Raw genomic sequence first — 23226 nt, 5'->3', positions numbered from 1 at the left:
TTACGGAAACACCAATTCCCACTTGCATAGTATGCATGCAAAGATCACCTTGGTTTCACAAGGATAATGAGGGTGGGAGGAAATTGAGGAGAGAACCCTCTGAGAAAGTAAGATGTCTGACCCAGTGTTCTGTTAGTACAGAAGAATGAGAATTGGAATTTTGGGTGAGGAAAGCAGGATACAAACAGATTAGTTGTTGTAAAAGAAGGCAGTGAGGATCTGGGCCCCAGTAGAAACACCACAACAGTAAGCTTCTTAATGCTCCTTTAGGTATAAATTTGAAAAACACAAAATAGGTCCATTTACAAGAAACAGTAAATAAAAGATAGTGCTGTTACAGAAAATTATAGAATCTCTTTCTAGTTGAAGGCATGCCATTATCTCTTAAAGATACCTGGCCCGGCACCTGTCTCTCACAAACATGGTCAAGCTGACTATGTTAAAGAGGTAGGGAGGTATAATTAGTGCCTTGATGAAGTAATATACTGTTTTCTCTGAGAATTCTCATCTTTATTGCCATTCTTTGATCCACCATGATGTTCAACTGTGTCAGCCTGTTTGAGTATGATTAAGAAAGACAAAATTTCACCTTTCTTCTCTTCTGTTTCTGTGTTTTCCTTTTGGATGATAGCACCTGCACCTTGTGTCTGACCTCCATGCCTACTTAGTGCAAACTGTATGACTGTTTTTCCTTCGTTCCTCCTCAAGGTAGCTGCAGAGGTTTACAACTTGCCTGTTTGCAGAGTTTTTAAATTTTAACAAATTGTCCATGCACAAGTGTTTGAGTCTATTCTTAAAGTGGTCTAGTAATAAGACTAAGAATTCCAAGATGGTACTCTGAGGTCTCTGCACTCAGTACCTGAATTTACAAAAGATCAAAAGATAAAACTGGTTTTATTGAGTTGTCTGACAACCATGTGAAAGAATCTGACACTTGAAATAGTCCCACTTGCTCAGTCTACAAGAGATGTCTGTCTCAGCCATTCCAATCTGGTACCCAAAATCTGGAAGGTTCCTGGAGACATGCAGATGTATAGTTAATTCTGGAAACCAGGAAAAGCTGGTTTTTCTATCTAGAAAGGAATCATCACCATCATCATCATCGTCGTTGTTGTCATCATCATCGTCATTGTCATCACCATCATTTTCACCACCAGCAACAGCAGCAAGAGCAGAGTAAATCTACTCAGTGGCCAAGGGGCAGAGGAGTAATCAAAAAGCAAATCTTCTGCCAAGCCTTTTATGATCTGGGCTGTTTCCAGGAGATGCTATCCACACGGGAAGTGCATTTTCTCAGATCAATTAAGGCAATTGGCACAATTCTTGTGGGACTTCATATTCAGGAGATTCTAACTAGTGGCAAGTTGACATTAAAACCAGCCATCTTACTGGGTGGTACTGAGTAGGGGCCTTACAGCTCCAATACGGGAGCAACACATACCAGATTTCAAAGACTGAGGTTTGTTTTGTTTTGTGTGTTTGCTTTTAATTGGTTGATTGATTGATTGATTTCTTCCTGGCCACAGTTTCCCCTCTCTCCTCTCCTTGTCTCTGCGCAACTCCCCTCTATTTCCACTCCTCAGTTCACTCTTCCATTTCTGTTTGTAAAGGGCATGTCTCCCAAGAATATCAACAAAACATGGCATATCAAGTTGCAGTAAGACTAATCCCCCTGCCCCCCATGTAGGTAACCCAGTATGAGGAGTAGAAATAGATTCAAAAGTCTTTAAAAACAAACCTATTAGAATCACACCTGACTTCTCAAATACTGTATTTTTTTAAAAAAATATTTTTACTCCATTTTTATTGGATTATTTGTCCTTTCGATGAGCAATTTCTTGAGTTCATAAATGCCCCTGACCATAAGGATATGGATAAGGAAAATGTGATACATTTACACAATGGAGTACTACACAGTAGAAAAAAATAACGACATCTTGAATTTTGCAGGCAAATGGATAGAACTAGAAAACATCATTTTGAGTGAGGTAACCCAGATACAGAAAGACAATTATAACATGTACTCTCTCATAAGTGGCTTTAAGCATAAAGCAAAGCAAAGAAAACCAGCCCATAAATCACAATCCCAGAGAACCTAGACAACATTGAGGAGGACCCTAAGGGACACATACACAGATATAATCTACATGGGAAATAGAAAAAGAAAAGATCTTCTGAGTAAATTGAGAGCATGGGGACCTTGGAAGAGGGTTTAGAGAAGTGGATAGGTAGCGAGGGGAGCAGAGAAAAATATAGAGCTCAATAAAATTCAATAAAAATATTTTTACACTATTTTTATGCTTTGAATAGATTTGGTTAAATATAAGTAAAAGAATTACCTGTTACTTTTTACTTTGTCTTGTGACTACATGAAGAAAATATTATATTGGGGTTTGTTTACTCTCCTAATATATGGTACCAGTCCACCAATAAGAGGTTTGTTTGGTAAGTAATCTGAAAGGAATGGCAAAGAATTAGTTTGAAGATATATTAGTAGAGATTTTGTTTGATTAAAAAGCAATAGATGATATATCATGTAAAATGATAAGTAATATTTTTCATGAATCATGTGAGGGAAGCCATAAGTAAAAAATTTAGGGTAAAAGTGAATCAACTGGATATGAATAGAAAAAATTTGACTGCTGCCAGGCATCGTCTGTGACTGGTTTGGTGGTTCACCTGGTTGTCATCAGAGAGCCTTTATCCAGTGACTGACGGATTCAGAGACCAGTGGCCAAACATTGAGCCTGGCTTATGGATTTCTACTAAGGAGAGGGAGGAGGGGGTTTAGGAGCCAGGAAGGTCAGAGATATCTCAAGAAAATCCAGAGAAACAGCTAGTCTGGCTCATGGGAATTCATAGAGTCTAAACCAACAACCAGAGAACCTGCATGGAACTGACCTAGGCCCTCTTTATAAATATGACAATTGTGTAGTTTGGTTTATTTCTTGGAATCCTGCGAGTCCTACAATGGGAATGGGACCTGCTCCTGGTGCTTTGGCTGGCTCTTGGAAACCTACTCCTCATACTTGACTGCCTTGCTCAGCTTGAATACAGGGGTGGGTGCTTGGTCTTACAACAGTTTGATATGCCATGCTTTGCTGATAACCATGGATGGCCTGCCCCTTACTGCGTGAATATGGAGGAGGCATAGACAGAGCAGGTTGAGGGAGGGAGTGGAGAAAGAAGGATCAGAGGCTGTGGTAGGGTTGTAAAATAAATAAATTAATTTTTAAAAGGAAATATAAAAATAACATTTTCCTAACTGTTTCTGTGCAGTACGGGTGCCTATGAGATAACACTACTACTAACTGACTGTGATAAACCCCTAGAGAGGTGGTTCTCAACCTCTGAGGCTTGACCCCTATGCAGGTCAAATGACCCTTTCACAGGGATCACCTAAGACCATTGAAAACAGATATTTACATTAAAGTTCATGACAATAGCAGATTTATAGTAACGAAGAAGCAACAAAAATAATTGTATCACTGGAAGGGTCACTACAACATGAAGAACTGTATTAAAGGATGGTGTGGGAGAATTGTCTGTATTCTGTCAATCATATTTTAATAAAACACTGATTGGCCAGGCAGGCAGTATAGGCAGGTCAACCAGACAGGAAGTAGAGGCGGGGCAATGAGAATAGAATAAGGCTACAGAGGATGAAGGTCCCTCCGCCACTCCTGCGCAGACCACCGGAGAGGAAAGATGTAAGCTGCCCCGCTGGAAAAGGTACCAAGCCATATGGCTAACATAGATAATGATAATGGATTAATATAAGTTACAAGGACTAATAAGAAGCCTGACCTAATGGGCCAATCAGTTTATAATCTTATGGAGTCTTGTGTGTGATTTTCCTTGGGGTATGCCGACTGTGGGGTACCTGGTGGGACAGAAACCCCAACAAGCCTGCCCCTCATGCTACAAAAGGGTCCCAGCATTATGAAGGCTGAGGATGACTGCTGTGGAGGCTATTGACAGTGGAGTAGCATCTGAAGTGGTGAGCAAATGTAGTTCTCTATTGAAATGTGTTTCCACAATCATGAATACACAATTATTACTTAAGATTGTAACAAAGAGAGAAGAAAGCAATGTATCTAGGAGGCACCTCAGAGGAGGTTTGCTGAAGGACACAGTGAGGCATGTACACCAGTAAGGAATTGGGGTAGAGTAAGGCAGCTATGTGGGAGGCAGCACTAAGAACATAGCCTAGAGGAAGGCTTGGTACATGAGAGACAAGTGCACTAGTACAGAAATGCAGCAGAGGAATGCTTAGGTTTGGAGACAGCAGTGAAGGAAGAAAGTACCAGATACTGCCACATCTAATCCTTTTATTGCTTTTATTTCCCACTTCAAAATACATTCATTTAAATTTAGATGAAGTTATAGGATGTGATAGTACAGGTATCAGTAGATTCTGAGTCTGCCAACACTAGCAAGAAAATTGTACTGAATTATTTAACTGAGACTCTAAATAAAGAATATGAATTATGAAATTAAGGGTATTCCTTAAAACAAATATCACAAAGCATAACTATAATATAGAAAGTGAGGATAAAGGACACCAAGATATAAACATAAAATAGAGGAACAAAGGATAGGGATAAATGGATTTCAGATCCGAAGCATACAATAATATATCTATGTTTAAAGTCTGAGTGGATTAGTAGTCATACTGCATAACTGGGTTAAATACCCTGCTCAAAGTCAGAAATGTTAAAAAAGCAACATAATCTAAACAAAACACCAATAATCAATTCGAATGATGAAAAGCGAACAGAAGGAGAGAAGGGTCTACTTTTAGAAGTGTGCTTACCACACAGCAGTCATTCAATAAACGTTTCTGATTTCACAAGTTTATTTCTAGATGATAGATTTTTCTTTTGCTTCCCCATTATTAGGTTCTTTATCTTACACCCAGAGTGTTAAAACATAATGAAGAGAAATGCCTTAAGAAGCAGCAACTTTCTCTTTGGTACAAGGTCAGCATTTGGAGGCACAGGGAATAGGTATTAAATCATATCTATGTGACATTACTGAAATGTGGCTCATTTTCTCTGGCCCAGAGCTCAGCTTGAATACACAACAGGGTATCCACATAGTCCAGCTGCCATTGGCTATGCAATATGACAGAAGATGTTGTCTAGGAGAATCTGTGGGGAAGAGATTCTCAATACACTGGATGAACCTTGATAGAGATGCTTTGATATTTTGGAATGGTATACGAATATGTAATGACATGCATTTTTCACTGTGGTAAGTCTGTAATTTTCATAACATTCTGGAAAAAAGTCCCTTGAAGTAATTTTTCCTTCATCTATTTAATACCCAAGAACACAAAAATGTGTACACTCGTTAAGGCACAGTAAAATCGTTCATACATATCCATACTGTAGAAAGTTTAAATCACTTTAAGCACATTTATCCTTATTATTTTTTATAGTGATTTTTAAAACACTTTCCCTCCAAGTTTATGAAAAGTTCAATCTCTTTTCTGTGTGCACCTTAATGGTCAATGTCACACCCAAGAATCACCCTCCTATCTATCTGTGAACTATAATTTGAATTGCTACGTAAAGCTTCCTAAAATATGTATGTATATGAAATGAATCTGAATGGGGTCATATTGAGGGCAATAAATCCCCAAATAAACATTTTGTGTCACCAAGTAAAGCCTCCAGTGCCAGGAATGGGTTGTATATTGCTTAATTGTTGGGTCCCCTAACATCGTGGGCTATTGCCAAAGCTAAAGCTATTGATTGCTCTCCATAAACTGATACTGAGGCCCTGTTGTCAAAGATAACATTTCAATATCACATATAGAATGCATAGAAATTGAGCTGATGACTAACTAGATGTTTTCTCCCTATTGATTAGCATTCATGCTCCCCATGAGTTACTTTGCATGCTTCCAGAGGGATATGATAGTCAATATGACCACAAACCTCTGACTTACAAAGGTCACCCACCTGCAAGCCATGCTGGGCCAAGAGTGGCACAAATATTTTGGGAGTAACCAACTGCACACTGTTTGGATTTAAGGCCTACTCCATGAAATGGAACCCAAGCCTGATACTACTTAGATGACAAAAAATCTGACTAGATAAGGCTTTGGCCTAGGGGAAAACAAAATACTATTGCACTGCTAAAGCGGTGGTTCTCAATCTGTGGGCCATGACCTCTTTGGGGTCTCATAAAAGATATTCTGAATATCACTTATTTACATTATGATTCATAACAGTAGCTAAATTATTTATAAAGTTGAAATAAAATTATTTTATGATCGAGGATTACCACAAAAATGTATTAAAGGGTTGTAGAATTATGAAGGTTGAGAACCACTACATAGCTATAAAATTATTCCTAATAACATTTTGGCATACAGGTAAATAGATACTTTTCTCTGTCATCATCTGGACTTTTGCTTCATTTAACTTTCTGGGGACATTTTTGTTCTATTGGCCTTTTGATTATGTGTTTTAGTTTCCATTTCTATGTTTCTCTCTCTCTCTGTGTGTGTGTGTGTGTGTGTTTCTTTTTTTTACACTTATTTGCTTTTATTTTTGTTTTTTAAAGTTAGAATTTGGTATATGTGGAGACTGAGAGAGGTAGGGAGAATCTGGGGAAAGTTGGAGAAGGGATAAGCATGATTAGAATATAATGTCCAAAAATACTTTTATAATTAAAAAGGGCAAAAGTTATAAAAATAAAACCTCGCATGGACATAGAAAGTGATCATTTCTATCTATGCTGTAAATAATAGATAATTCTTTTTATGAAATTAAGTATTTTAAATTAAACAATTTATTATAAACTTCAAAAAATCAATATTTAATGTGCCCTTGGAACTTTCCATGCAATGTATTAGCATGGTTGTTTATATAAGGAGCCCAAATTTGGTTTAAGGAGGCCTTCTGTATGGGGACCAAGCATTCCAGATATGTTCTGATGATTAGCACACCCTATGGAATTATAGTTTGTTTTTTTGTCTTGGGTTTTACTTCAGTTCATTACAAGCAGTCTCTTGTAGAGAGAATGCCAAAAATAGGCTATGCAAACTTGGAGCCCAGCACTTCTACTTTCAATTAGAGGATCTCAGACCATTCACACTTTTCTTTCTTTTTTTTTTAATCTAAAGAAGTCATCACCCCTCCCTCTCAGCAGGTGCTTGTAAGGATGAAACAGATAATTCATGTAAAATGTTTAATGCAATCTTAACCTGTTCTCAAGTTGTGAGTATTTAATAATTTTCTTAAAATACCCAGATAACCTCAACCCCTTTTTACTTCAGGCTAGCAAATCCAGCACTTTCCTCTCAGATATTTCTAAGTATCCCTAAAGAAAGTCTACATGGCACTAAGTACTAGCTACTGTCAATTCCACACAAACCCAGAATGAATATCCCAAAAGTATTGAAGTATGGAAACATATACAGAAAATCATATTCATATGAAAATTTGAAAAGCCTAAGTAATTTAAGCAAAACTAATCTTCCCAATTACTGTTGCTTTTAGTATAACTATAGAATCTTAGCAAATGATATACTAGAAGAATCTGATTTCTTTTAGCCTTTCTCCTATTAAAACACTTACATTATAAAATCCTCATATTATTGGGCTATGATTTTATTTCTAGAATAAACTTATTCTCTGTGTAGTGGATATTGGACTGAGGAAAATGTACTTTCTGTCAGATTTGGGTTATCCAGTCTTGCGGAGTATATTATGTGATTGTGTATGTGTTCATCAAACAGTCCCCTTAAGAACACCATGCATGGATAAGAACAGACTGTACTAACACTGTCCTCATGCTATGAAACAATGGGAGAGGACTAAAGGATATTTGGAAAATACCTACAAAGCAGGTAAGAGCTTGAGATAGTTTCTGTACAATGTTGTTGGAGAGGTGACTGTTCTAGACATGAAATGGGCTGAAGAGGCCAGGCTTCCTGCTTTCTAGTTCTGGGCCTTTCTGTGGCTATGACCCTTTTGTTCATGCTGTCTTCTGGGTTTGGAGAAGGGTACTCCCATCACCTTTCAGGTCAAAATGAACACTCCAGATTGGTATAATCAACAGGAACAAATATTTTAATCACAAGAGAAGTTCCTCTTGTTGGAGACAGAAATATTTCTGAACTGCGAGCATTGCCAGTCTTTTTCTTGGTTGAGTACTCAATGCCATGCAGACTTGGGTCTAAATTCAGAGGGAAAACTGAGTTACAGTGCCTAGCAACCAACAGAAGGAAAGTGAAGGGGAAATTGAAGACCCACCTCTGCAGTTGGAAATGAGAGACAGAAGGAGCCAGAGGTCAGCATTGCTCCTGAGAAAGGTGAGCCCCTGCGGATGCTCTGAGGAGTCAATGCTATGGGTAAAGCTTGGAAAACTGTTTTAAGTTCTGTAGTAAGCTCCTCTTGCTTCCTGTCAGGATCAGATACTTCAGGGAAGAAAAAAAAAATGTGATTATTTCTTCCCTCGAAGTTCAGGGCTGGGCCTTTAGTGAAAATAAGATGTCCCTTCTGTCAGATTATAATTATCACTAGGTAAGATTTACAGAATTCCCTAGAGTGTGTCCACCTATATTAAATGTTTGTCTTTCCTGCTGTACAACTAAATCATCAATTAGAATACTTGTTCCCTTGGTCCCTTTTGTCTATCGAAAGTATATTCAGCATCTCATAATAGCCTAAAGATATTTTAAATATTAAAGTTGAAAGTTTAAACTTGTTCATGTTTTGGTCAAACTTTAAAAATCCCTGTAACAACTTTCTAGGGATACTAAAAACCAATACCTGACCACCCTTTAGAATTCATTGTAGGTATAAATATTACTTTAATTCATGGAAAATCTGTCTTATCTCAAGCACTTTGCATGTGCATTTAATACTAACAACTAGGTTTTTAAAGGGGCGATTTTGTTACTTCTTTAATACTCAAAGAAGATGCTGTTTTGGTTTTGCTTTGGTCTTCACTGAGTTTGTAGATCACTTGAGGAAAACCAAATGCTTTAGAATCCCAGAACAGCTTACATTGTGATAAATATTTCCCCATTGTATTTTCTCTTCTGTCAGTAAATTTGTGTATTATTTCATCCAAACTCTGTGGATTCATGCTCTGTATTTGTATTTTGATAAATATTGTTTATATGAACAGATTTCTGTTACATTGTAAACCTTATGTTTGGCAGGTAAAATAGATGTCAGAATCCCATGTACTTACTGGAGAATTGAACCTTTTTTGAGATGGCTTAGTTCATCTAACAGAGCTTTTCTCTTTAGTGGTGTTCTAATACTCAGTATTCACAATTAATGATAATTTCATTTTCAGCCACCCATTTATCTAATAATTATCAATGTTATTTGTACTCAGCAGTATGGCTTATAATTACTTTCCCAAAGAAACCTGTAATTACCTCACTTTTAGTTTGGTACTTGAATAATGTCAGGAGTTTTGCCACATTTAACAGGAATACTTCTCCATTTTGCTTGATTGATAATTATTTTTAGTATGACTATGGAGTTTTGACTACGTCGTTAAAAAACACTCTATGATCTCTTTTTACCTTTCTCGTAAATCTCAGATATTCTCTGGACCAAGAACTCCTTTTTTTAGTATGCATAGCCCCACGTTGTAAATAGCATCTATTGAACCAGAGGAAACCTGTGATGTCTGATATGTGTGAGTATTCCAGTATTCCCCAAGTATCAATGATGTGGTAATTTTTGTGTGTTCTCATTTGATAAAGTAATATTACATGTAAACAAGGAAAATATCAACCCCTAGTAGAAGTAGTCAGCCACAATTTGTATTTATCACTTAACATATTGACTGTTTTATCAAGGTTCAGAATAGACGTTATCTGTTATTTTTATCAAGTGACAGTACAGTTTATTATTTCATGATCAGCATTCACCTCTCTTCACATAAACAGCATTGTTTTGTGGACCCTTGACCTTGTCTTTAGACATTTACATTTAATTAATCTTGTAAAGTCAAACAATAGTTGGTACTCCTGGCACTGGGTGCCAAGGAAGAAGAATAGCAGGAAAAGTAATTCCCACATTTAATTCCCCCTTCCTCAATTACATCTTGTACTCTGTGGGCTGTATATAGAGAAGGGGATGAGAGCCAATATATCAGCACTGTGGAAAAATCATCTGTTATCTAATGTACATGGTCATGGCCTCACATGTGTGTGCACAAGAACTCTAGAAACCTAGTACTTCTTTCTCTGTTCTTTCTTCTCCTTTCTCGTACATTTTTTTTTGTCATGAGTCCCTAGGGCCTTATGAGGATAAGTGTTAAGGAGAAATGTTTTCTTAATCTTGTATAGATTTCTGTGTCCTAGCATAAGAATTGCCCCCTAGGCAGGACTAGAATGGGATAGATCCTACAAAAAGCTCAACACACAGAGACCTGTGGTCCTGGGTGTGTAAATGATTGGCATTAGCAGGAGACATATGCCAGCTCTCCTTGGAAACCATAAAGAGGTTAGACAAAGTCATGGTATATACAAAGCTAGAATGAAAAATAGTTCTACAGAAAGCTTTTTTTTTTTGCACATTTTCCATGTAGGAGAGAGTGGTTGCCAACTTCTACCATCTTCAGTACTGTGTTTATTTGTAGTTCTGATATTACAAACCATACAATAAAGCTTTTCCTTCCTTCAAAAGTCCACTAAGTTTTACCAGCAATGAGAAAGAGCTATGGTAGAATATAGCAGCTAGTCAGGGTTGCAGCAGACAGCAACCTCTACAAAAATAATGAAAGAACATTAAATGAAAAATACGTAGATCTTAAATTATTTAAAAATTATTTTTTTGTTTAATAATTCAGTAGAAGAATTGAGGGAGAAAAGTAATCACTGAACATTTAAATAATTGAAAAGTAAAAACAGAGATATGATGTTGGAAAATATTTGCTCATGGCTCTGAAAATATATCTAAGACATATAATTTTATTCTAGTGTGAGAGAAAATGTGGATGGAAGTGAGACAAAAATTGCAGATGAAAATGACCCCTAACTGAAGATGACGGGGCATAAATGAAAATGTTGGGCTGGAGCATAAATGGGCTGACAAAATTCCTGATGATGAAGGAAAACAGTATAAAATTCTGAAAACACAATTAAGTCACCTAAATAGGCCTATCATTGTGTGTATGCTTCTTATTCTTCGAAGAGAGAATGCCTGGACCTTAGGGAATGGTGTGGCAGTATAATGTTTCCATTCATCTCTAAGAGTTCTTCCGTGTTTAGGTAAAGGGAAGGCATTTGAGGGTGCATGAAACTCAAGAGATAGAACCTCGTGTTCATTCTGAGGAGGTACTGAAGTACAGATTATGCATAATCAACAGCTGCATCCTCATATGAGAGAATGATGGGGTGAGATGATGTTGTTGTCTGTGATGTGTGTAAATGTGCACGGCTCAGGAATATGGGTAAAGGTGAAAGAAAATACACATCACACACACATTTGGTAATAGCCCAGGCAGAAGTAGACTAAATGACAATAGCTAGAGAAAATTGGTAGGTGGAGAAAAAGACCTTTTCTAAAAATCTCATCCTGCTGGAAATGTAAAAGGAATAAAGCTTCAGAATAAGAGTGCTGGAGAGATAGAGCTGAGGCAAGGTCACATGCTGCTCTTACAGATCTCAGTTCAGTTCCCAGCATGCAAATCGCGTGTCCCAGGAATGCCTGACTCTAGTTCTTGAGATAAAGCATGTGCTTGGCCTCTGCAGACATTTGAGCACACACCACACACACACACACACACACACACACACACACACACACACACAGAGAGAGAGAGAGAGAGAGAGAGAGAGAGAGAGAGAGAGAGAGAGAGAGAGAGTGAGAGAGAAAGAGAAGAGGGGAAGAGAGTTGAAACTGAAATCTTTTTTTTTAAAAAGAAAGGGGACAATGAAATGGCTCAACAGAGAAGACACGTGCACACTAGCCAAGTAGCCAGAACTGAATCCCTGCAACTCTCTTAGAAGGGATAAAGATAACGTTAACCCCATCAGCCTGAGCTCTATGTGTCATCTATAGCACATACCCAAACACATAATAATAAGGAAGATGTTAAAATCATCAACAGAAGCTTACAGACAACAGTGGGATAAAAACATTTGATAAAAGAAAAATAAATCAGCAATGGATCTGACTAGTGGAGTTCAGTTACCAACAGATAGGAGAACATATAAGGAATAGAAAGTAAAATAAATCTAGGATTTAGAATAAGGTAGAGTGAATAACACCAATGAAACTAAGGAAATCAGAGAAAAGGAAGAAACACTTGAAATAAATGACTAGTATTAGCTTCCAGGAAAAAAATACAGGGATTAAACTCTCCTCTAAACATGCAACATCGAGAATTTTATGTGTTTTTTGGAAACCACAAAGCCCACTCCCAGGGCCTAACTCCTACAAGGTCACACCTCCTAATTTTCCTAAACAGCTCCACCAACTGGCGACCAAGCATTCGAACACAGGACCCTGTGGAGACCATTCTCATTCAAACCACCATCATGATCAAAGATTGCCAGTAAAACAATAGAAAAAGAAATAACAAATGAGGGAAAAAGATTAGCAATGTTACTATTGAATAAGGTGGGATTTAGGGATAAATCATTCAAACAGAACAAAATGTGAAATTAAATATTGATAGAAAATAAAATTTATAAAGCATTTTTCAAAGTGAAACCAATTCACACCAAACCATACAGTGTAATTCATGGTTATTGTTTTTCCATATAATTTACTTTTCTTGCTATTTTTATTGAACTACAGTATAAAAATCTTCTTTGAAGAAAGTTAATATCTTAAAAATCAATTGCCAGGGCTGAGAGTTGGTTTAGGGATTAAGAGTCTTAGATGCTCTTCCAAAGGTCCCAGGTTAGCTTCCCTGCAACTACATCGTGGTTCACAACTGTCCCTAACTTCAATTACAAGAATCTAATGCTCTCTTCTAATCTTTGTAGATACCAGGTTCATACAAGGTACTAGGTACATATATGCAGCAAAGCACTCTCCTTATAAAATAAAAATAAATCTAAAAATATTCAAAGGGTAGGTTGTATACTTTGATCTCAAAAAATACATAGATACTGCTTATATTGGGTAGCTGCAGGATAGGTACACATGTAATTTCTGCTCTTGATGAGTTTTTGCATTTTCTGTGTAATAGAAAAGTTGCATCACCACTGGCATCTTAGGGAACCTCTGCTCACTTTTAAGGAAAATGTTTTTATAAAGCTATGCATTTCACTTTATGATAATTACATGTTAGAGAGTTTCTTCTCTGCATAAAGCTACCAAATTTCCAAGCCATTTATTATAGGAAACTCTCCTCTATCTTGATGACCTATAGCTCCCTGATGGTTTTCCTAACAGTGCATCTTTCTGTCTTAGTGTAGATGATAGACTGAGGTTTGTTATGTTAAAAATGTGTCATCTCCTGGGAGGTTTCCTGCTAGCCCATTGCTGATGATCCTTATCTTAGGGTTACTATAGATGTGGTGGAACACCATGACCAAAGCAAGCTGAGGAGGAAAGTGTATCTTCAGCTTATGCTTCATCAGTGCACTTTTTCACTGAAGGAAATCAGAACAGGCACTGCAACAATGCAAGATCTTGGAGACAAGAGCTGATGCAGAACCCATGCGGGGGCGCAGCTTACTGTCCTGCTCACTGTGGCTTGCTCAACCTGCTTTTTAGAAAACACAGCACCCCTGATATTTATGTGTGTTTCTTGCCTCAGTGCTTAACTGCTTTTAGAACGCTACTATGGCAAGTGTCAGAACAGGGTCCGATTTCTTCGGCCAGTGTTCACGTGACACTAATTCAGCTCGTTTCTCTTCTCAGATAGAAACTTCTCAGCCTGACTGATGCCTTATCTCCAGATGTGTTCCATGCATCTGCTGCTCCAGTTTTCCAAGCCTCTCAGTTCTCTGCCCTCACTCTTCATTCTGGATGAGAAGCCACCTGGTTCCTAAGAACCAGTCAGGGCCTGATTCTGGCGCCTGGCACATCAGAATCCTCCTGTAGTTTCATCTGTTTTCACCACCACCTTCTACATGGAATAATTTCATTTTATAACATATAATAGAGCTCTCTTCCCACTGCTCGACACTCAGTGCAAAATTAGTTTTTGCCAGCAGAGCTGGCTCATGTGTTCTCAGCTATTTCCAATCTCAATATTGTAATTTCCTCATTGTTTTTCTTTCATTCAAAATCAATAACCAGGGCTTACAGTGCACCCCCATGTCTCAGCCCTCTAATTCAAATTTCATGTTCATGACTGAACTTGTCTACATAACTATTGTTTTTTAGAAATACTTATTTTAGTATCTCTCTGTGTGTGTTTGGGTGTGCCAACATGCACACACAAGTACAGGGGACCATGGAGGCCAGAAGAGGATGTTAGACTCCTATGACAGAAATTACAGGTATTTGTGAACCATTTTACCAAAGTGCTGTAAACTGAACTGTCTTCTGAGCCCTCTCTCCATCCCTAATAACTATTGCTTTTAATCTAATTTATGGCGGTGCAAACAAAGTTTTAGAGAATATAAGTAAATTTTAATATGCAAAATTCAAAGGCATCAAGATTTCAAAATCAGCCCTAGCTCATCCTTCTTCATATATTTTCCATGTTGTCACTTTCAGCCTTTTTGGATGCTGATGCAGGAGGATTGCCATAAGTTGCATGTCAACTTTGGCTATGTAAAGGGGCCTTTTCATCAAACCAACAAGCTGGAAAGCTAAATAATAAATGAATTACCTTGTCTGAATTGTTTTGTTTTTGGTTGGCTGATGAATCGTGTTAATTAGATGTATCACTTGGAATTTTGCCAAGTCTACTGGTTCCTCTCTTCAAATCAACATCAATGCCCTGTTGCTGAATATAACACATACATTGCAGTGATATTTCATTTGTATTTTAATAAATAAAGCTTGCCTGAAGATCAGAGAGTAAAGCAGTCTCCCTGGTCAGCCTTACAGAACAGGCAATGGTAGCACACATCTTTAGTCCCATTATCCACACTAGCTTGTCACTGAAACTGGATGATAGTGGTGCATCCCTTTAATCCTTTTGGTGGAGGCTGCTTGTTTATTGCCTTTAATCCCAACACTAGAGAGGAATATAAGATATGAGGCAACAGCTCTCATTCTGAGGATTCCTGGAGGAAGGATCATCATTTTGCGGTTGAGATAGAGGCAAGAGCTAGTGGCTGGCTGCGTTTCTTTTCTTGTCTTCAAGTTTTACCACAATATCTGTCTGTGGGTTTTTATTAATCGTGCTACATTACACGACTCACAGAACATGAAGAAACTGAGCTGGTGTATAGTGGGAAGAGAGAACTGCTTGTTGGTTCCTTGCCGCCTAGGTAGTTCAGACTCAAAATAATCACACAGAAATTGTATTAATGAATCACTGCTTGGCCCATTAGCTCTAGCTTCTTATTGGTTTACTCTCATATTAATTTAGTTCATTTCTATTAATCTGTATATCTCCACGTGCCTGTATCTTACTGGGTAAAGTTCTCAGCGTCTATCTCTGGCGACTCCATAGCTTTTCTCTAACTCTGCCCTTCTTTCTCCCAGCATACAGCCTAGCTTTCCCTGCCTACTTATGTTTTTCCCTGCCATGGGCTTAAAACAGTTCTTTATTCATTAACCAATAAAAGCAACACACAGACAGAAGGTCCTCCCACACCACTTGTGCTATATCAAACTGTCACCCTCACATTCTAGTGTCTTTGGTACAGGAAGGTATCTTGCAAGCTACCAAAGGAGACACATAAATATAAACCCAGTCATAAATTAGTTTATCTACAATGGTGTACTGCCTGCATGCAAGATATTCTAGGGCAATGATGGCACAAAGCTTGTGGGAGTAATCAACCATTATCTGATTTGACTTACGGCACACTTCACGAGATGGAACCCAAATACAACACTGATTAGCTGACTAAGAACCTGAGACTAGTTAGCACAGGGACCAGGGTAAAGCAAGTACTACTGTTACTACTGTACCAAGAACAAAATCAAATCAGCAATAAAGTGACTCTTACTGACATTCTACTACACCCATAGATAAGTACCTCATCAGAGAGTCTTCCTCCATGCAGCAGATGGGAATGAATACAAAGACCTACAGGCAGACATTATGCAGAGAGTGAGAGACTTTGGAACACTCATCACTAAATAAGAGATCTCTATCAAATTATTCCCCTCTGGGCTCAGAGAAACACATTAAAAAGGAGACAGAAAGAGTAAAGGACTAGAGGTATGAAGGATGCTAAGAAAAAAAAAGCCCTCAAAAATCAAAAAAAAAAAACATTAATAGAGAGAGACTGGGGTACTATGCACAGCACCTGCATGGGTCTGCATTAGTTCCTGTGCATATATATTTTGGCTTTCAGCTTGATGTTTTTTTAAGATTCCTGAATGTACAAATGAGTCTCTGATTCTTGTGCCTTCTCTTTGGCCCTTTTCCTTTCATTTGTCTTGTCCAACTCTGAAGTGACAGTTTCTGATTTATGATTTTTTATTTTATCTTATTTCATTATCCCTTAGAAGCCTGATTGTTTTCTGTTGAGAGACTGAAAGGGAGTGGATCTGAAGAAAAGAGAAGATGGGGAGAAACTGGGAGGAATAGACGAAGGGAAAACTAATAATTTTATGTGAGAAAAATGTTCATTATCAATAAAAGGAAAGATTTTTTAAGGGAATGAAAAAATACATCCAAACAGACAAACAAACATGTATACAAAATAAATTTTGCTCTACTGGTCTTTAAAGAAAGTCCTGTTCCATTTACTATGCCTTTGCTTATCCTTTATGGCACTGGTTTCAGAGAAGCTGCATTCTCTCTGCACACTATGCGTGTCTGCAGATGCTCCATCTCCCCTTAGTATTTCATTTTCTTGCAGAGCAATCCCCAACAGTTCCCTTGGGAGTCTTGCTTGCTGGGCATGTCCTCTGGGCACTCATCTTCTTCAAAGATACAGATACTCTGCACAGATCAGTGTGTCTTAATGACTGAGTATCCAGATCTGAGTTTCCAATTTCTCCATGGCCACCTCTGCTTTCAGACCATTAGGGTTATCATAAACCTCAAAGAGAACCCTGCTTTCCCAAGCCTTTCACCCACTACTGGACCCCTCCTCCCTCTCAACCTCTAACCTACTGACCTGCAAATGATATTTACTCTGTTTCAGGTGAAATTTGACTTCCTTTTTTCCTTCCCTTGCCCCTATTTGGCCTCTGGTTTTGTCACCTTGTAACTGTCTCTTTTCCCTATAGCCTGGGTTGTTATCTCTTGTCACGCTTTTATCCACTTCGGCAATGGACACTTTGAATACTGGCCCTTCTTCAAATAAATATATAGTGGGTCTAGTGTAGATAGAATGTTCTGTCCCTCCGGTCCTGCAGACATTTAGTCCCAAAGAAACACACAGAGGCATATATTAATCATCAATGTTTTGATTTATTAGTGCAGGGTTAATATCAACTAGCTCTTACAACTTAAATTAACTCATAATTTTTATCTATATTTAGCCACATGACTTGGTACCTTTCCTCAATGAAGGATTTTGCATCTTGTGTCCTCTGAGTCTAGGTGGTGACTACAAACTGACTCTCTACTTTTTTTTCCATAATTCTCCTCATCTGATCACCCTGCTTATACTTTCTACTTGTATAAAGTATATACAAGTAGACTTGTATATACTTTATACAAGCTACTGACCATCATCATTTTATTAAACCAATATGAGTGACAAATCTTTACAGTATACAATAGTGTTATCCCACAGCAATCTAGACCTTTTATATTTCTTAACCTTATTCTACACACATTTACTTCACCCTCTGCCATAACATCATAGACTCTTCCATATTGCACACAATCAATTGTTCCACCATCCATTTGTGGTGTGTGTGTGTGTGTGTGTGTGTGTGTGTGTGTGTGTGAAAGAGATGTGGGGGAGGATATGAGGATCCAAATCTGGTCCATCAGAGTGGCTGCTTGGCTTAGAGATGGAGTGAGTTCAGTGATAACCACTTAGGTCTAGGCTCTGATGGGTTCCAGCTCTGCTTTGGTTTTCCAAAGAGAAGTCTGGCACTTGATCCTTGTGTAATCTTGTTCCTTGATTTCCCTAGCCAATGGACAGGGAGAAAGAAGGGAGAGGAGAAATGGAGGTGGGTACTGACTGATTTCCTGCAGGACTGCAATCTTATTTGGTTGAAACTCTGAATCACTCTCACTACAAAATGAAATGATGTTTAAGAACTGGGCCTTACTTACTTATCCTCCAATGAATGTCTCCAGTACTAGAATAAGTAAATATTGATGTGTTAACTTTAGTATTCTGCACATGGTAAAAATTTGATATCTGAATGCTTTTCAGATATCAAAAGTCTGAATACAAAGCATTCAGACTAAAGAAAGGATATTGAAAGCTGCAAAGGAAAAAGGTCAAGTAACTTATAAAGGTAAACCTATCAGACTTACACCAGACTTCTCTATGGAAACCATGAAAGCCAGAAGGTCCTGGATAGAGGTACTGCAGAAACTAAGAGACAATGGATGCAAACCCAGACTACTTTATCCAGCCAAGCTATTGTTCACTATCAACGGAGAAAACAAAATATTCCAGGATAAAAACAAATTTAAACAATACGTAGCTACTAATCCAGCCTTACAGAGAATACTAGAAGGAAAATCACAACCCAAGGAATCCAACATTCCCAACACTGCCTACATTAACTCAGACATCTAGCGACCCTCCACAAGCACAACTCAAAGAAGGAAAACACATACACGCTACTACCCAAAAAAATGACCGGAGTCATCGATCACTGGTCATTAATATCACTTAATATCAATGGTCTCAACTCACCTATAAAGAGGCACAGACTTAGAGATTGGATACGAAAACAGGATCCAACATTCTGCTGTCTACAAGAAACACACCTCAACCACAAAGACAGACACCTACTCAGAGTAAAGGGTTGGGAAAAGGTTTTCCAAGCAAATGGACCTAAGAAACAAGCGGGTGTGGCCATTCTAATATCTAACAAAATCGACTTCAAACTAAAATCAATCAGAAGAGATGGAGATGGACATTTCATACTCATAACAGGAACAATTCATCAGGAAGAAGTCTCAATCTTGAATATCTATGCCCCTAATATAAAGGCACCCACATATGTAAAAGAAACTCTTCTAGAACTCAAGGCAGTCATCAAACCACACACACTAATAGTAGGAGACTTCAACACTCCTCTCTCACCAATGGACAGGTCAATCACACAGAAACCTAACAGAGAAATAAGAGATTTACTGGAGGGACTGAATCAAATGGACTTAACAGACATCTATAGAACACTCCACCCAAATAGGAAAGAGTATACCTTCTTCTCTGCAGCTCATGGAACCTTCTCGAAAATTGACCACATACTTGGTAACAAAGCAAACTTCCACAGATACAAAAAAATATTAGTGACCACCTGTGTCTTGTCAGATCACCATGGATTAAAATTAGAATTCAACAACAATGGTACCCCCATGAAGCCAACAAACTCATGGAAGTTGAACAGTCAACTACTAAATCACCCCTGGGTCAAGGAAGAAATAAAGAAAGAAATTAAAGTCTTCCCTGAATATAATGAAAACAAAGACACAACGTATTCAAACCTATGGGACACAATGAAAGCAGTGCTAAGAGGAAAGTTCATAGCACTAAGTGCCCACCTAAAGAAAACAGAGAAAGCACACATTGGAGACTTAACAACACACTTGAAAGCTCTAGAAAAAAAAGAAGCTGATTTACCTAGGAGGAGTAGAAGACTGGAAATAATCAAACTGAGGGCTGAAATCAACAAAATAGAAACACAGAAAACAATTCAAAGAATCAATGAAGCAAAAAGCTGGTTCTTGGAGAAAATTAACAAGATTGACAAACCCCTATCCAAACTAATCAAACGGCAGAGAGAGAACTTGCAAATTAATAGGATCAGAAATGAAAAGGGGGACATAACCACAGACACAGAGGAAATTCAGAGAATCATTAGATCTTACTACGAAAGTTTATATGCCACAAAGTTGGAAAATGTAAAAGAAATGGACATTTTTTTAGATAAGTACCATATACCAAAGTTGAACCAAGACCAGGTGAACAGTCTAAATAGACCTGTTAGTCGTGAAGAACTAGAAGCTGTTATCAAAACTCTCCCTACCAAAAAAAGCCCAGGACCAGATGGTTTCAATGCAGAATTCTACCAGAACTTCCAGGAAGAGCTAATACCTATACTCCTTAATGTATTCCACAATATAGAAAAAGAAAAGTCACTGCCAAACTCCTTTTATGAAGCTACAGTCACCCTAATACCAAAACCACACAAAGACACAACCAAGAAAGAGAATTACAGGCCAATCTCACTCATGAACATCGATGCGAAAATTCTCAATAAAATACTGGCAAACCGAATCCAAGAACACATTAGAAAAATCATCCATTATGATCAAGTAGGCTTCATCCCAGAGATGCAGGGATGGTTCAACATACGCAAATCTATCAATGTAATCCATCATATAAATAAACGGAAAGAAAAAAATCATATGATCATTTCATTGGATGCTGTAAAAGCGTTTGACAAAATTCAACACCCTTTTATGATAAAGGTGTTGGAGAGACTGGGGATACAAGGATCATACCTAAATATAATAAAAGCAATATGCAGCAAGCCGACAGCTAACATCAAATTGAATGGAGAGAAACTCAAAGCCTTTCCACTAAAATCAGGAACACGACAAGGCTGTCCACTCTCTTCATACCTCTTCAATATAGTGTTTGAAGTTCTAGCAATAGCAATAAGACAACATAAGGGGATCAAGGGGATTCGAATTGGAAAGGATGAAGTGAAACTTTAGTTATTTGCAGACGATATGATAGTGTACATAAGCGACCCCAAAAACTCTACCAAAGAACTCCTACAGCTGATAAACACCTTTAGTAACGTGGCAGGATACAAGATCAACTCCAAGAAATCAGTGGCACTCCTATACACAAAGGATAAAGAAACAGAGAGGGAAATCAGAGAAACATCACCTTTCACGATAGCCACAAACACCATAAAATATCTTGGGGTTACTCTAACCAAGGATGTGAAAGACCTATTTGACAAGAACTTTAAGCCTTTGAAAAGAGAAATTGAGGAGGATACCAGAAAATGGAAAGACCTCCCCTGCTCTTGGATTGGGAGAATCAACATAGTAAAAATGGCAATTCTACCAAAAGCAATCTACAGATTCAATGCAATCCCCATCAAAATCCCATCAAACTTCTTCACAGACCTTGAGAGAACAATAATCAAGTTTATATGGCAAAACAAAAAACCCAGGATAGCCAAAACAATCTTATACAATAAAGGAACTTCTGGAGGCATTACTATCCCTGACTTCAAACTCTATTACAGAGCTACAGTATTGAAAACAGCTTGGTATTGGCATAAGAACAGAGAAGTCGACCTATGGAATCGAATAGAAGACCCAGATACTAACCCTCAAACCTACGAACACCTAATTTTTGACAAGGGAGCTAAAGGTATACAATGGAAGAAGGAAAGCGTCTTTAACAAATGGTGCTGGCATAACTGGATGTCAACCTGTAGAAGAATGAAAATAGATCCATATCTATCACCATGCACAAAACTCAAGTCCAAATGGATTAAAGACATCAACATCAATCTGTCCACTTTGAACCTGATAGAAGAGAAAGTGGGAAGTAGTCTACAAGATATAGGCACAGGAGGCCACTTCCTAAGTAGGACCCCAGCAGCACAGACAATAAGAGAAACAATGAATAAATGGGACCTGCTGAAACTGAGAAGCTTCTGTAAAGCAAAGGACACTGTCAGTAAGACAAAAAGGCTGCCTTCTGACTGGGAGAAGATCTTCACTAACCCCTCATCAGATAAAGGTCTGATCTCCAGAATATACAAAGAACTCAAGAAACTAGACACTAAAACTCTAATTAACCCAATTAAAAAATGGGGTACTGATCTGAACAGAGAATTCACAACAGATGAACTTCGAATGGCCAGAAGACACTTAAGGTCATGCTCAACCTCCTTAGCGATCAGGGAAATGCAAATCAAAACCACTTTGAGATACCATCTTACACCTGTCAGAATAGCTAAAGTTAAAAACACCAATGATAGCCTATGCTGGAGGGGATGTGGAATGAGGGGAACACTCATCCATTGTTGGTGGGAATGCAAACTTGTGCAGCCACTTTGGAAATCAGTGTGGCGGTTTCTCAGGAAACTGGGAGTCAACCTCCCTCAGGACCCAGCAATTCCTCTCTTGGGAATATACCCTAGAGATGCCCAAACATACTACAAAAGCGTTTGTTCAACTATGTTCATAGCAGCACTATTTGTAATAGCCAGAACCTGGAAACAGCCTAGGTGCCCCTCAATAGAAGAATGGTTAAAAAAGGTGTGGAACATATACACATTAGAGTTTTACTCAGCGGTAAAAAATAATGACATCTTGAATTTTGCATGCAAATGGATGGACATAGAAAACGCTTTACTGAGTGAGGTAAGCCAGACCCAAAAAGAGGAACACAGTATGTATTCACTCATATTTGGATTCTAACCATAATTAAAGGTCTTTGAGCCTATTATTCGTGATCCTAGAGAAGCTAAATAAGAAGACGAACCTGATGAAGATTATTTACCTATCCGCCAGGAGGTAGGAAATAGTCAAGAGTCCCAGGTAACCTTGGGTGCATGGGGGGGGGTGGGAGGGTTGTTGGAAGGGGAGAGGGTTAGAGAGAAGGGAGTAGGGGAGGAATGGAGAAAGCTCGGTTGACCGGGATGGGGGGAAGGGAGGAAGGATGAATGTGGGATCAGGGAAGAATATATTTCAACTAAGGGAGTCATATTAGAGTTTTCAGGAAACTTGATTATATATGGGATCCCAGGTCCAAGGAGAGATCCCCAGATTGTTCTCTGGACAGAGGAGGGGGTGCCTGAACCGGCCTTGGCCCGTGACCATACTGATGAATATTTTGCTTATCACCATAGATCCCTCATCTGGCGTTGGACGACGATACAGATGGAGGCCTGCTTTGGAGCACCGAACTGAGCCCCCCAAGATCCAAATGAGGAGCAGAAGGAGGAAGAAAATGACGAAGGACTGCGAGGGATA

The 23226-nt window shown here is 38.3% G+C and overlaps 1 protein-coding gene across 2 annotated transcripts in view; it reads left to right on the top strand.

The window, feature by feature from the left end:
* Znf385d (zinc finger protein 385D) overlaps positions 1-23226 on the top strand; it is a 948781-nt gene that overhangs the window by 50010 nt on the left and 875545 nt on the right. The window lies entirely within an intron of this gene.

The sequence above is a fragment of the Myodes glareolus genome, chromosome 5, assembly GCF_982192425.1.
Source record: "Myodes glareolus chromosome 5, mMyoGla1.1, whole genome shotgun sequence".
NCBI classification, from domain to species: Eukaryota; Metazoa; Chordata; class Mammalia; order Rodentia; family Cricetidae; genus Myodes; species Myodes glareolus.
The sequence above is the reverse complement of the archived record's forward strand: the minus strand, read 5'-3'. Positions and strand labels throughout refer to the sequence as shown.